Here is a 12,497-nt window from a genome sequence, read left to right as displayed (position 1 = left end):
CACATGTATGCACGTGTCACCAAGGAATTAAATTAAGAATGACAGAGTGGACACAGAATTTCAGCAATAGAAAGACAAAGGTTTTAATCTTGAGACATCAATTTACTAGTTGGTTGAGCTGAATGGGCCATCAAGTAGTGTAACTCCATCCCTTTCTAATTATTGCATTCATTGGCACAAGGGTCAATTAAATGAAAGTCAAATAGTAAATTTGATTAGCACTAAAGACATTTATTTTGATTCAATGAACTTTTACTAGTGGGAGAAAACTGTATGAGACTCATCCTTAAAATAAGACATTTTCCTCAGAAGGGATCATGCAAATCAACTTGCTTTGTGTTTTCCCTGAAAGGAAAGTCATGTGCCTATAAAAGAAGGAAGATGGGCGTTGTCAAAACTATCATCTAAACCTGCCTGAAAGAGAATTCTACTTGTTGCTTTTGCATGTATGCACCTTTTTACTGAATAAAGTGGAAAGTTGTGATTGGGTAACAAAAAAAAATGTCCTGTTGCCCTCTTAACAAGTGAACATGATTGCAATCACTTTGAACAGCAAAGACTTATTTTTAAATAAATCTGGATGTCATATGTCACACATCGCTCCAACTAGACTGAGGTCAAGGTTCCACTAGCTCTACATTTCTTTCTAGATACTCGGAGAATTGTGTTTCCTTGCTTTTTCTGGATCCTAAAGACTTTCTGCATTTTTCGTGTCATGCTCTTCCATCCACCGTCCCCCCCCCCCACATCCCTCTCCACCACCTCCCTACACACACACACACACACACACTTAAAGGAATGCAGAAGAATGTCTCTAATCTTACTTCTCAGAGTCACTTTGCTAGCCAGCCTCTTTGACCCACTGTAATTGCTTTGCCAATTCATTTCCTTCTTGTAAGGCAATGTAACTTGTGTGGATTCCATGGGGTGAATAAACTTAATCTTTTAAAGGCAGGAAAGGGAGCATTATACGTACTGTAGATATTATAATGCATCATACTTTTACTCTGAGTAAAGAAACAATACTTAGATTTACTAATGGCTTAGAACACACATCGCTCCATGGTATCAGACCTTTCAGGTTTTCAGCTCGGCGCTGCTGCCAATTCCTTCACTCATCTGCCTCTTAATAAGGTCCAATATAACACATAGGTTGAATAACAAAGATGAAGGCATTTTTAAGGCATACATTTCTATTTTCTTAGAAAAATAATTTGCTTTTTGTTGATAGAAGGAAATCTATTTTGAAGTAGTTCATAGACAAGAATACAATGCTTTCCATTCTCACTCCTTCCTTTAAGATTTATTTATTTTTGTTTTAAAGGTAGATTTTGCTGAATGAAGAAGAGAGACATCTTTTTTAATGTTTATGATAACACATTTTTAACTGACATTATAGTCTCAATCTAAGTGTTTCAAAAAAAAAAAAAAAAAAGAAGTTCAACTGCTAAAAAGCTTAAGCTCCAACTAAATAAAGAAACCAACGAGGAGTAAGCAGATGCAATCCAGTAGCCTGCCAGGGCATCTGAAAATCCTGTTGTTTTTTAAGATCCTGTACTCTTACTTGTCAGACATTACTTTAAACTGAAGGAAGATCCCCAACGGCCTGAGCCTCTGCACGCACCTGGAAGACCTGGATGACGATACTGTTTCCTTGGTCCCAGCTGCCCAGTTCTGGCTGCGGATCCATGTGGGGATTGAATAAGCAGGTGGAACAAGTCTCTGTGTCTCTATAACTGTGCCCTGCAAATAAATAAACAATTTGTTAAAAAAAAAAATTAAAAGGATAGCACACTGTGTCAAATTGGACATGGTTTCATTGTTTTAGATATGAACTTATATCTAAATGTCAGATTAACATAAACAAGCAAATTAGTGGGAGAATATGATTTTTAACAGTGTTCATAGTTTACGGGAAAAATCATGTTGTAACCAGAGATCGGCCCAAATGTTTGCCTTTCCAATAGATTAAACTATTGACGGCCGGTAGTGCTAGAGGGGTTTCTTTAGTGGAAATTCTCACTTCCAACTCCCTCACTCACACTGTCCCAGTAAAGGGAGTAAAGAAGCTGAACCCTTACTCGGGTCCCTAAGACCCCTTGCCGCAATGCAGAATGGGCTCGCGCCCATCACTGAGATTTCTGCCGGCTCTATCAGGTCAGACCTCTTCACCTTTTCAAATGAACTGTGCCCAAATCCCCTTTTCATCTGCCTAGTCATCAGCCACGTTCCTCTTATTAATAGAACATATCAATGATCGTGATCTTAAATCTGTGCTACAGAAGCATACATTCTGTTCCCTTTACACAAATATATGCATGAATACATGGATAAACAGAAATTTAGAAAGCCTAGTCAATTTTATCCTGGTTCCTAATGAAACCAGTGAGCTTTCCAGGGAGTGTTTTTCTTATAGCAATGCCATAAGACACAGTGTGCTTGATTTTTTCACACCTCTGCTCACATCTTACTCATTAGCATTCCATTAGGGAAGCCACATGATCACACTTAAAATCAACATCACTACCCACTCCCAGGAGCCATGACACACAATGTTATGAATATACAAAAGGTCATTAAATCTTCTGTGGAAAATATGACTAAAAAGTGACATGCATTTTCCATCATTTTTTTGAAGTCACTTTGTATATCATAGAATGGAGAGCTTAAATCTATGGATCAGTGTAATATAAGGTTACATGTCAGGTAAGATTTAGCAGCTTGTACTAAACAGTTTTTTAAATCATTTGCCACATTTTACACTTTACTTTTACTTTATCACAAGTTCATAAATATTTTATCTGGGTAATCTTCTAAGCTTGCAGCTAGGGGTGGCTATATCCAATACTATTGTTTTAATTCGCTATTTTACTGATTTTTAATACGGCTGTGAAGCTTCTGGTTTATTTATCAACAACTTCAAACTATGGCAAAAAAAACAATACTGGCTCCTATGCCAAAAAATATGGAAAAGAAGAAAAGGAAAAATTAGGAGTTGTGAAATGATTTTATATGTTTCCTGATACTTATTCATCCTTCCCGGACATTCACTCCTTCATCACCCTTCATCAGTCCACTCCCACTGGGAATACAGACACAGAACAGAGGAAAAAAGTAGGAATTCACAGCCAACTGAACTCAGTGTCAAAGAAAAACACATTTGCAGCGTGTCAACTGCATGAAGACAGAGGAAATATGTGGTAGCAGCCCAGCTAGTGTTTAAGGGCTTGGGAATGTTTGGAAGGCTGGAGGAGTTTGGAGAGTCCTGGAAGTTTTTAAACTCAGAGCTTTTCCTCTCTGGGAGTTGGGTGGGCAGAAAGAAATGCAGTGGAGTTATGGGCACAGGTTATGGTCTAGGTAACCTGTCATCCCCTGAGGAGTTTGTATCTGTTTACAGCTTGAGGGCCACACGGGCTGGGGTTTATGTCATTCCATCAGTACCTGGTAAGGCAGCTCAGAAGTCATCTCTCACATAAACTCTTCTATTCATCAACCACCGATTCAAAAAGAATTTTCCTTCACTTCATCATACCCCATTTTAAGAACAGAGCCCTATATTACCACGTTCACGATTCCTAGCATTTTTGATATGGATTTGAAACTGAATATAAACTTACAAAGGGAAATAATCAACAAAGTAAAAAAGCAACCCACAGAGTGGGAGAAGATCTTTGCACACGATATAGGCGATAGGGGGCTAATTTCCAGGATATACAAAGAACTTCAAAACAACCAAAAAACCAAAACAAACAAGCCACTCAAGAAATGGGCACGGGAAATGGGCAAACATTTCACAAAGGAACAAGTCCAAATGGCAAACAAACATGAAAAAATGTTCCAGCTCCCTGGCAATAAGGGAAATCCAAATTAAAACATCGATGAGGTACCACCTAACACCAGTAAGATTGGCCCACATAAACAAGAACACCAACGACGCTTGCTGGCGAGGATGTGGGGAAAAGGGAACCCTACTCCACTGCTGGTGGAGTTGCAAATTGGTACAGCCTTTATGGAAATCAGTCTGGAGAACACTCAAACAACTCAAAATCTGCATACCATATGACCCAGCAATAGCACTCCTAGGAATATATCCAAACCACCTGTTTTACAACAAACCAACATGCATCCCTATGTTCATTGCAGCACAATCAGTAATTGCAAAAACATGGAAGCAACCAAAATGCCCATCAGCAGAAGATTGGATAAGAAAGCTTTGGTTCATCTACTCCATGGAATACTACTCAGCTATTAAAAAAAACAAAATGCAGTTCTTTGTGGCTAAATGGGCACAACTGGAAACTATAATGCTAAGGGAAATGAGCGAATCCCAAAAGGTTAGATACCACATGTTTGCCTTGATTTAACCTGTAATTTTTTATTTTTTATTATTTTTTTTTTGTTTGGTTGTTTGTTATTTTTTGAACCTGTCATTGATACTGTCTCAACCCAGATGTTTCGAAGAATGGAACTTGCATTATTTTTAACATATTGTTTACCCAATACTATGTCAATCAATTAATTCCATAATGTTGTATATTGATACTGAGGTCTTGTTGGGGCTTTTAACTGACCGGATCTTTACTCTGTTAGCCCTACCTTCAGACAAGAGAAGGTCTCCCCAAGAGGCCACTGAACTTATCTGGACAATAAGACGCTGAACTTTATGCTAGGCATGTGTTTGCAAGGAATGAATCTCAACTGAACTTGAACTATGGTTATGCAACAAGGTGGAGGAATCCACCATGGGGGGAGGGGTGTGGGAGGAGTGAGAGGAATCCCCAGCGCCTATAAAACTGCACCACATAATACAATGTAAACAACAATAAAATTAAAAAAAAACTTACAAAATGAATATTGAGCTCCTTCACACAATTCCTCTAGACCTAACCAATCTTAAGGACAAGTTGGTTAAGTTATCCAAGTTCACTTCTATTTCTACTTCACTAATGTGAGAGTTTAGAATGTTTTAAACACAAAAAGATATTTATACTTTTGCTTTTTAAAATTTTAGATAATTGAAGTTTCACAAGAAGTTGTAAGACTAATACAGAGGACGATTGTCATTTTGTCAATTCTCCACAGTGTTCACTGTTGCACATTTAGGCTTAGTATCATGATCAATAACAATGTTGATAGTCAAGATACAAAACATCTTCCTCATCCAAAAACATGTCTCACGCTACCCCCGCAGCTGGAATGTCTGGCAACGATTAATCATATCAATATTTTTTTCCATTTAAGACTATTATGTAAACAGAACCATTCAATATGTAATGTTGTGGGATTTACATCATTAGATTAGTACGTTTCTGTGGAAATGTATTAAGGTTATCTCATATTTCAAAACTCAATTTTGTTTTTATTATTGAGTGCTATATTATGACATGATTGTACCACCATTTTTATGGCCATTTATTTTGTGCTTCCAGTTTTTTCCCACTATAAATAAAAGTACAACAGTCAGTTGAACACTTATTTTCTATGTGTTTTTTCTGAATGGAAGTCTTCTTTTCTCTACGATAAATATCCAGAAATGCAATTACTTCTTGGTGTGACTCAACAATTGTTTCTAATTTTAAAGACATTGATTGTTACTTTTGCAGTTGGGAGTTGAGAGTACTTCATATATGTTAAATATTCAATTTGGGTCAGCTATGTAGTTTGTAAATATTTTCTCTTTAGCTAGTTTTCCTTTTCAGGCTGTCAACGGAGTATGAAAGCAAGTCTTTTTTTTCTTTTTTTTTACTTTGGTGAGATTCAACTTTTTTTTCCCTTTTAGGAACTATACATGTAAAAGTTTTTGCCTATCTTCTAAAGATTTACTCCTTCTTTTTTCTGAAATTTTCTTCCTTTTTAATTTTACATTTCAATTTGTGATCTAGTAGCAGTCATTTAGTTTAGCAGTTACAACAATAGTTAATATACTCATATCCTATGTTATAGTACTTGAGTTTGACTCCTACTGAAACTCACCAATGAGGCAGTGTGACTGGCTTCAGATACTGGAATTTTGCCACCCATAAAAGAAGCATGGATTGAGTTCCTGGTTCCTCTGTTTGGCTTAGACCATCCCTGGCTGTTGCAGATGCTTGGAGAGTCCATGAGCAAATCATCTATCTATCTATCTATCTATCTATCTATCTATCTATCTATCTATCTCTTAGTCTCTCTTTCTCCCTCTCTTTCTCTCATCCTCCCCCTCTCTCTTTTTCCCTCCTCTCTAAATAAATATTAAGCAGTTTGTTTTCTATTCTGTTAATTTTTATAAAAACATAAGCTTTATGTGTTCATTTGCTGTATGGATGCTTAGTCTTTTTTAGATGCTACTGAAAAAAGGCATCTCATGTTTTTGTTCCTTTGTGAAAATGCAGCCAGTCTGGGAGTGGGAATCTGGTGCAGCAAATCAGCCAATGACTAGAATGTCCTCAAGCCATATCAAGATTCCTGAGTTCAAGTCCCAACTTTGGATTTCAGCTTCCTAATAATGCAAACCTTAAGGGACAAAAAAAGCTAACTCAAGCACTTGACTCTCTTGCTGACGTGGAAGACTTACTGAATTACATGCTCCTAATTTTAATCTGGACCAACCTTGGAGATTAAAAATAATTGGAAATCAAGTGAGTAGATGGAAAAATGTTTCTCCGTGTGTATCTGTCTCCTTCCTCCTTCAAATAAAATTTAATAAGAAAACTAAAACATTAAAATAGAATTATAGTAAAGTCATATTTGTGAGGATCCACTTCTAGATCTCTGCTATCCCACTGATCTGTGTTTCTTTACTATACCAACATCACATATTCTGCAATATTATAACTTTACTGCATCATGACATCAGGTGAACTCATTTCTGTTTTTTTCCTCTATAGTTACTCCAGTTCCTTTCTCTTTTCATAATTTTTTTAAATACACATATTTGTAACTACCAAAAATGGCTATGGTTTTGATAGGAATTGAGATAAACATACCTAACACTTTTGATAAAGAGGTCCCTTGCACAGGAACATTTCTGGTTGAGATTCAACAGTCCCAAAGGGCATATTTCAGCTTGTAGCCCTCATTGTGTGTTTTGTTCATAGCCAATGTTCAGCAACACAGACTAATGCTAGAGACATTGTTCCTCGTGTGCCATGTGAGTGGTGAACCTGCCTCAGAAACCTCTGGAGTTGGTGTGATTAAGCCACTTGATATTGTACTTCCTAGACCGTGAACTGGGAATCTCCATGAAGGGAGCAACCTTAGCAGGACTGTTTTATATGCCGGGGGAAGAATCCAGCTGTTGTTGGACTGGGATAGTATCAGGGATCCCCTGTCCTGCACAGGGGGAACATTCCAGATGTTGCTGGACTGGGATAGTATCAGGGAGCCCCTGTCCTGCACAGGGAGAACATTCCAGCTGTTGCTGGACTGGGATAATATCAGGGAGCCCCTGTCCTTCACAGAGCTAAATAAGCTGAGTAAACTCTCTGTTTTAGCACGGAAACACATCTGAACTCTGTCTTGTAATTCCTGTGGATTTCCATGGTTTATAATCCTGTGGCAATTTTCAGCTTTTAATTTTGTGAGTAGAAAGGATTTCTTTACCCAAACTCATGCAACAACCTCAGTTCTGGCCATTTTCAAGGCTTCCTGCCTAGCCAGCAAAGACACATACTGTATATTTCATAATGTGTGATTCTGGGAAGACGTAACCCTGAGAATGTGTGTAATTCCATTCTCTATTCCTGGTATCTCAAACTATCCTGTTTCCAAACTGGTTTCTACTCCCATCCTTTTGAAGTTTCATCTCAGTTCAACTTAAGTTTCTCTAGGTGTCCACTGCTATCTCCTAAAAAAATGTACCTCACTAAATGTTTTTAATACAGCATTCATTAAAGGAAGGAACAATAGCTTGGTTAAGTTCAATGTATTTTCATATGTTTTCTTGAAATTATGAACTCAATGCGTATGGAAACCACCTATATTTTTCAAAGTGATAGCTCTGTGCCCATTGGGGTCTATATTAGCTATTATACAAATAGACATTGAATCCAGTACAATTTCAGTACATATATTAGGTTTATATCAGTGTGGATTCAGAAAAGTTTTAACTCCTTACTCAATATATCATTTCAAGAATCCTATGTTGGAATGTTCTTTTGCTCTTGGTATACATGCATTCAGACACAGGCAATAGTTATTTATTTAAGTAATCCTTTTGAGAAAGTTTTTGTAAGTAAATTATTTGAGGCTATGTGTAAAATGGGCCAATGGGCCTGACATAGTAGCCTAGTGGCTAAAGTCCTCAACTTGCACACGCCAGGATCACATATGGGCACTGTTCATGTCCTGGCTGCCCTACTTCCTCTCCAGCTCCCTGCTTGTGGCCTGGGGAAGTGGTGTAGGATTTGGGAACCTGCATCCATGTGGGAGACCTGGAAGAAGCTCCTGGACCTTGCCTTTGGCTCACCTTATCTCTGGCTGTTGTGCCCACTTGGGGAGTGAACCAGCGGACGAATAGATCTTTCTCTCTATCCTTCTATCTGTAGATCTGATTTTCCAATTAAATAAGAAACAAATTTTAAAAATGAAGATTCAGCAACTATGTTCTGATATTTTCTCTCCCTTACACTTTTGTGGATTTTAATAGGTATATTAAAATATATATGTATATGAAAATATATGTATATACATATATCTAATTTCATGTGTATATACAATCTACTGTAAAATAATTTAAATGAACATCTTCTTTTTGCTAGAGAATTAAATAAACTACTATGAACATACTATGAACAAATCATCCATACCTCTTATTATTTTTAATTAATTAAAATACTTTAATGATTATGTTAAACACATCTTCTCAAACTATGAATTATTTATTATGAAAAAACTCACATTGCAAATAAATTGCAAAAATCATTTACTTTTAATATAATTTCATAGTTATCTAAAACAATACTAAAAAAAGGTAAAATTTTATATGCTTTCAGTTTGAATTGTACTATCTTTTTTATAAAAGCCCTATTACGTACACTTGTTTCACTAATCCTTTTAAAACATTCATTGACTAGAACGTGCTATTATGTTCTTTTACAATTAAGGTTAACTGGCTGGCCAATTATAGCAGAAATATTTAGTAATGGATTTCAGGCTTTAATACAATAATTTCTTCTTGTAGAATTCCTCTTGGAAGAGAAAGCGATAAAGAAACATCTGAAAAGAAGCAATTAATTAACACTTGAATATTAATATTAATGTTAACGTGTTAGATGTCACCAAAAACACTGCCCCTTTGTGCTTCGATGTACAAGGGATGTAGGAGGAAGCTGCTTCCACTTCTGTCTGATAAAGCCTTGTGCACATCTGGCCTTTTGGTTGGGAAGATAAATGAGCTTACTTCAGGGCTGGGTCTATAGACAGATGATTGAAATTCAGCGGTTATTTATCTGCATTCAAGAGAATATTTCTGACAGTATATTTCTGCATGGGTGGTCTCAAAGGGGCAGATGAATGGAAACACAAAGAAAGATTGTTTATAAGGGAGAAATGAAAGGGATTAGTTTCTATGGAAGCCAGGCAGGTGACCTACATTTCCCACCCTGGAGTGTATACTCTGATGGACACTGTTTAAAAGAGAAAGAGAAAAAAAAAAATCTTCCATGGAAGTCGGGCTTTAGTTTCCAGCCAGTTCGCACCGAGTCTTTTGAAGAGGATTTCTGATCCCAAGAGAAGCTTTGATTTGATATATGTTTTATGTGCTGGGTCTATGCAGGAGTCAGATAATCACAGACGATAGTTCTCACTGAGCTTCCTTAGTCTTGCCCTGGCCACGTCATGCTGTTCTTTGGCCATTTGAGTTTAAACAAACAAACATGAAAAATGAAAGATCTACTTGTGGTCCTCAGGTCATATGCTCCTTTTTCAGAAAAACTGTTCTTACATTCCTGTAGAATTAAAAAACAACTACAAGTGTTCTTAAAAAAAAAAAAGTTGAAGTAGTTCTTTAATATTTCTCTATTGTGAGAGGAAAGATGCAAAATAGTGAATTATAAAGAGCAGTGGGGCAGAAAGCAAAAAATTGCATGGTAAGCCATAGGGTGAATGGATTAGAATGGAAGAGGACTCTTCTACTGGCAGCATTTCCAAAAATTTAAGTCTTCTGATATAGTCACAAAGAAGAAATTTCTTAGAAGGCAGGATCTATGTTTGGGATTGTAATGCCCCATGTATTCCCATGTGTATATCATGGCTCCTGTCATGACTGTAAAAGTTTTTTTTTTTATAACAGATATTACCATTTGGTATGCCCACGTGTATTTATGTCTTCTTATCTCTAACAACTGACAAAACTCTGACTTGTGGATGATGTTCAACACTACATACTGGAAAAGTGCCTCCTGTGGTGTATCACGGCTTTCTATGCAAACATTCCGGAAATAATCTCAAAACCAACAGTCTGCATAACGGATGGCTTCTGTCAAAATGTAGTAGTGATTTAAAGGTTTCTGGTAACATTTTAATCTTCTCATTACTGGTAGTGAATTCCAGTCTTGAACATTTCAGCCAGATTTGACAGTGGGAGTTGAGTAAGCTGAAATATGTAGGATAGTGCTGGCATGCATAGAGAGATGAAATGAAAGAGCTGTTCTGAGCTCTGTCCAGAGATCCACACATTGCGATATGCCTGATCATTCCTAAATCAATGAGTCACACACATGGCAAAGTCAATATTTCCCGAACACTTGATGGCTATCACTCTCCACTTTCGGTCTTAGAAATCGTCTTGATTCTCTCTTCAGCTGCATAAACCAAACACTTGAGTGGTTTTATTATAATATCTTTGTTTCCACATGTAATTAATTATTAAGTATTTTAGTTTCTGTGTGAAGTTGGTTTGCCTGCCTCTGGGACATAAGTGTGCATAGAATATTGTTAGTGGTTATATCAAACTCAGTGTCAGTGCCTACCATCACAACCTGCCATCAATGTTCTTTTATTTTTTGAGTTTTTTTTTTTAGTTTCCCTTTTCCCTTCCTTTATTTCTTCCTTATAAACTACTATGTGATAACTCATCAATATCTTAGCTTTTTCTGATTCTCTCCTTTAAAAACATTCATTTTTATTGGAAAGTCAGATCTACACAGAGAGAAGAAGAAAAGAGAAAGATCTTCCATCTGCTAGTTTACTCCCCAAGTGCGTTCAACAAGAGCCAGAGATGAGCCAGCCCAAAGTTAGGAGAGAGGGGCCAGGAGCTTCTTCTGGGTCTCCTACATGGGTGCAGAGTTTCAAGGCTTTGGGCTGTCCTCTACTGCTTTCCCAGACCACAAGCAGGGAGCTGGATGGGAAGCGGGGCTGCTGGTATTAGAACGGGCACCCATATGTGATCCTGGCATGTGCAAGGTGAGGACCTTAGCTAGGCTATTGAGCCTAGTCCCTCTCTTGCACTCTCTCTCTCTCTCTCTCTCTCTCTCTCTTTTTCTCTTCAGGATCCTGACATGAATGAATGTTTAACATCCTAAATGCTTTCCTAAAAGAAGGTGCTTTATATTTTGACTGAAGCAGCCTTATTTCCTGCTTAAATAGAATTGTGTTAATTGTTACCTCTAAGGAGCTGGACTTTTCATCAATTTTTAGTATTTATTTTAGCCTCCCACTGACATGAACCTCCCTAATGTCTTTATCTACTGTTAAACTTTCTGTTCTTAAATGGGCAGGGGAAACATAACATTTTTAGTTGTACCAATTGCCTTTTTATTTCATAGCAAACGAGAGAAAATTTTTAAAACATTTACCTTAGGATTACAAACTACATAAAACATTAAAAGTGAGCTAAGATTTGTGCAAGATGCACGCATAAGAATTGTAAATTATTTCTAATGAAATTAAGAATGGCATTAGAAATGGAGACACTATGCTCCAAATCTGAAAATTCAGCAATCTAAAAATAATTGGATTACAAAATGGAAATAATTCAAATCATAACTCCAATCAGTATTTATGCAGAAATTCACAAATGAATTATACAATTAAGTAGTTAAGAAGAATTAAGATTATTTCTTTCTCAGAAGTTTAGCAGAGTGCACCAATGAAGTCATTGGGTCCCAGGCCTTTCTCTGTTGAGACGCTGTTTATTATACATTCAGTCTTGGTAATTGGTCTATTCAGGTTTACTATGTCTTTATGTTTCAATTTTAGTTAATTATATGGAAATGGGATGTAATATTTTAATGCAAAATTATTTTTTAAATACGCACAGCATAACATTTATCTATTGCACAAATACTATCCAGTATTATTAGGTGCACTAATATCATCAGGCAATCTCCAGAACTCTTTCATTTTACAAAACTGAAACTTCATACACATTAAACAACGACCCCCACCCTTTTGCTTACACTCAGAATTACCGACCATCGTTGTACTGCTTGTTTCTATGGTTGTCATCTTAAGTGCATAGAGCAAGCAATTTATCAAGTGATACATTCTAAAGAGTAAAAATACTGGGAAAATGTGAT

At 36.8% G+C, this 12,497-nt stretch overlaps 1 protein-coding gene across 2 annotated transcripts in view; it reads left to right on the top strand.

Annotated features, from left to right (window-relative positions):
- RIT2 (Ras like without CAAX 2) overlaps positions 1-12,497 on the top strand; it is a 263,569-nt gene that overhangs the window by 83,423 nt on the left and 167,649 nt on the right. The gene's annotated exons all lie outside the window — the stretch shown is intronic.

This window comes from Ochotona curzoniae, unplaced genomic scaffold (assembly GCF_017591425.1).
Source record: "Ochotona curzoniae isolate NIBS_2020 unplaced genomic scaffold, NIBS_Ocur_1.0 contig_43, whole genome shotgun sequence".
Lineage (NCBI taxonomy): Eukaryota > Metazoa > Chordata > Mammalia > Lagomorpha > Ochotonidae > Ochotona > Ochotona curzoniae.
This window is presented reverse-complemented; position numbering and strand designations above follow the sequence as displayed.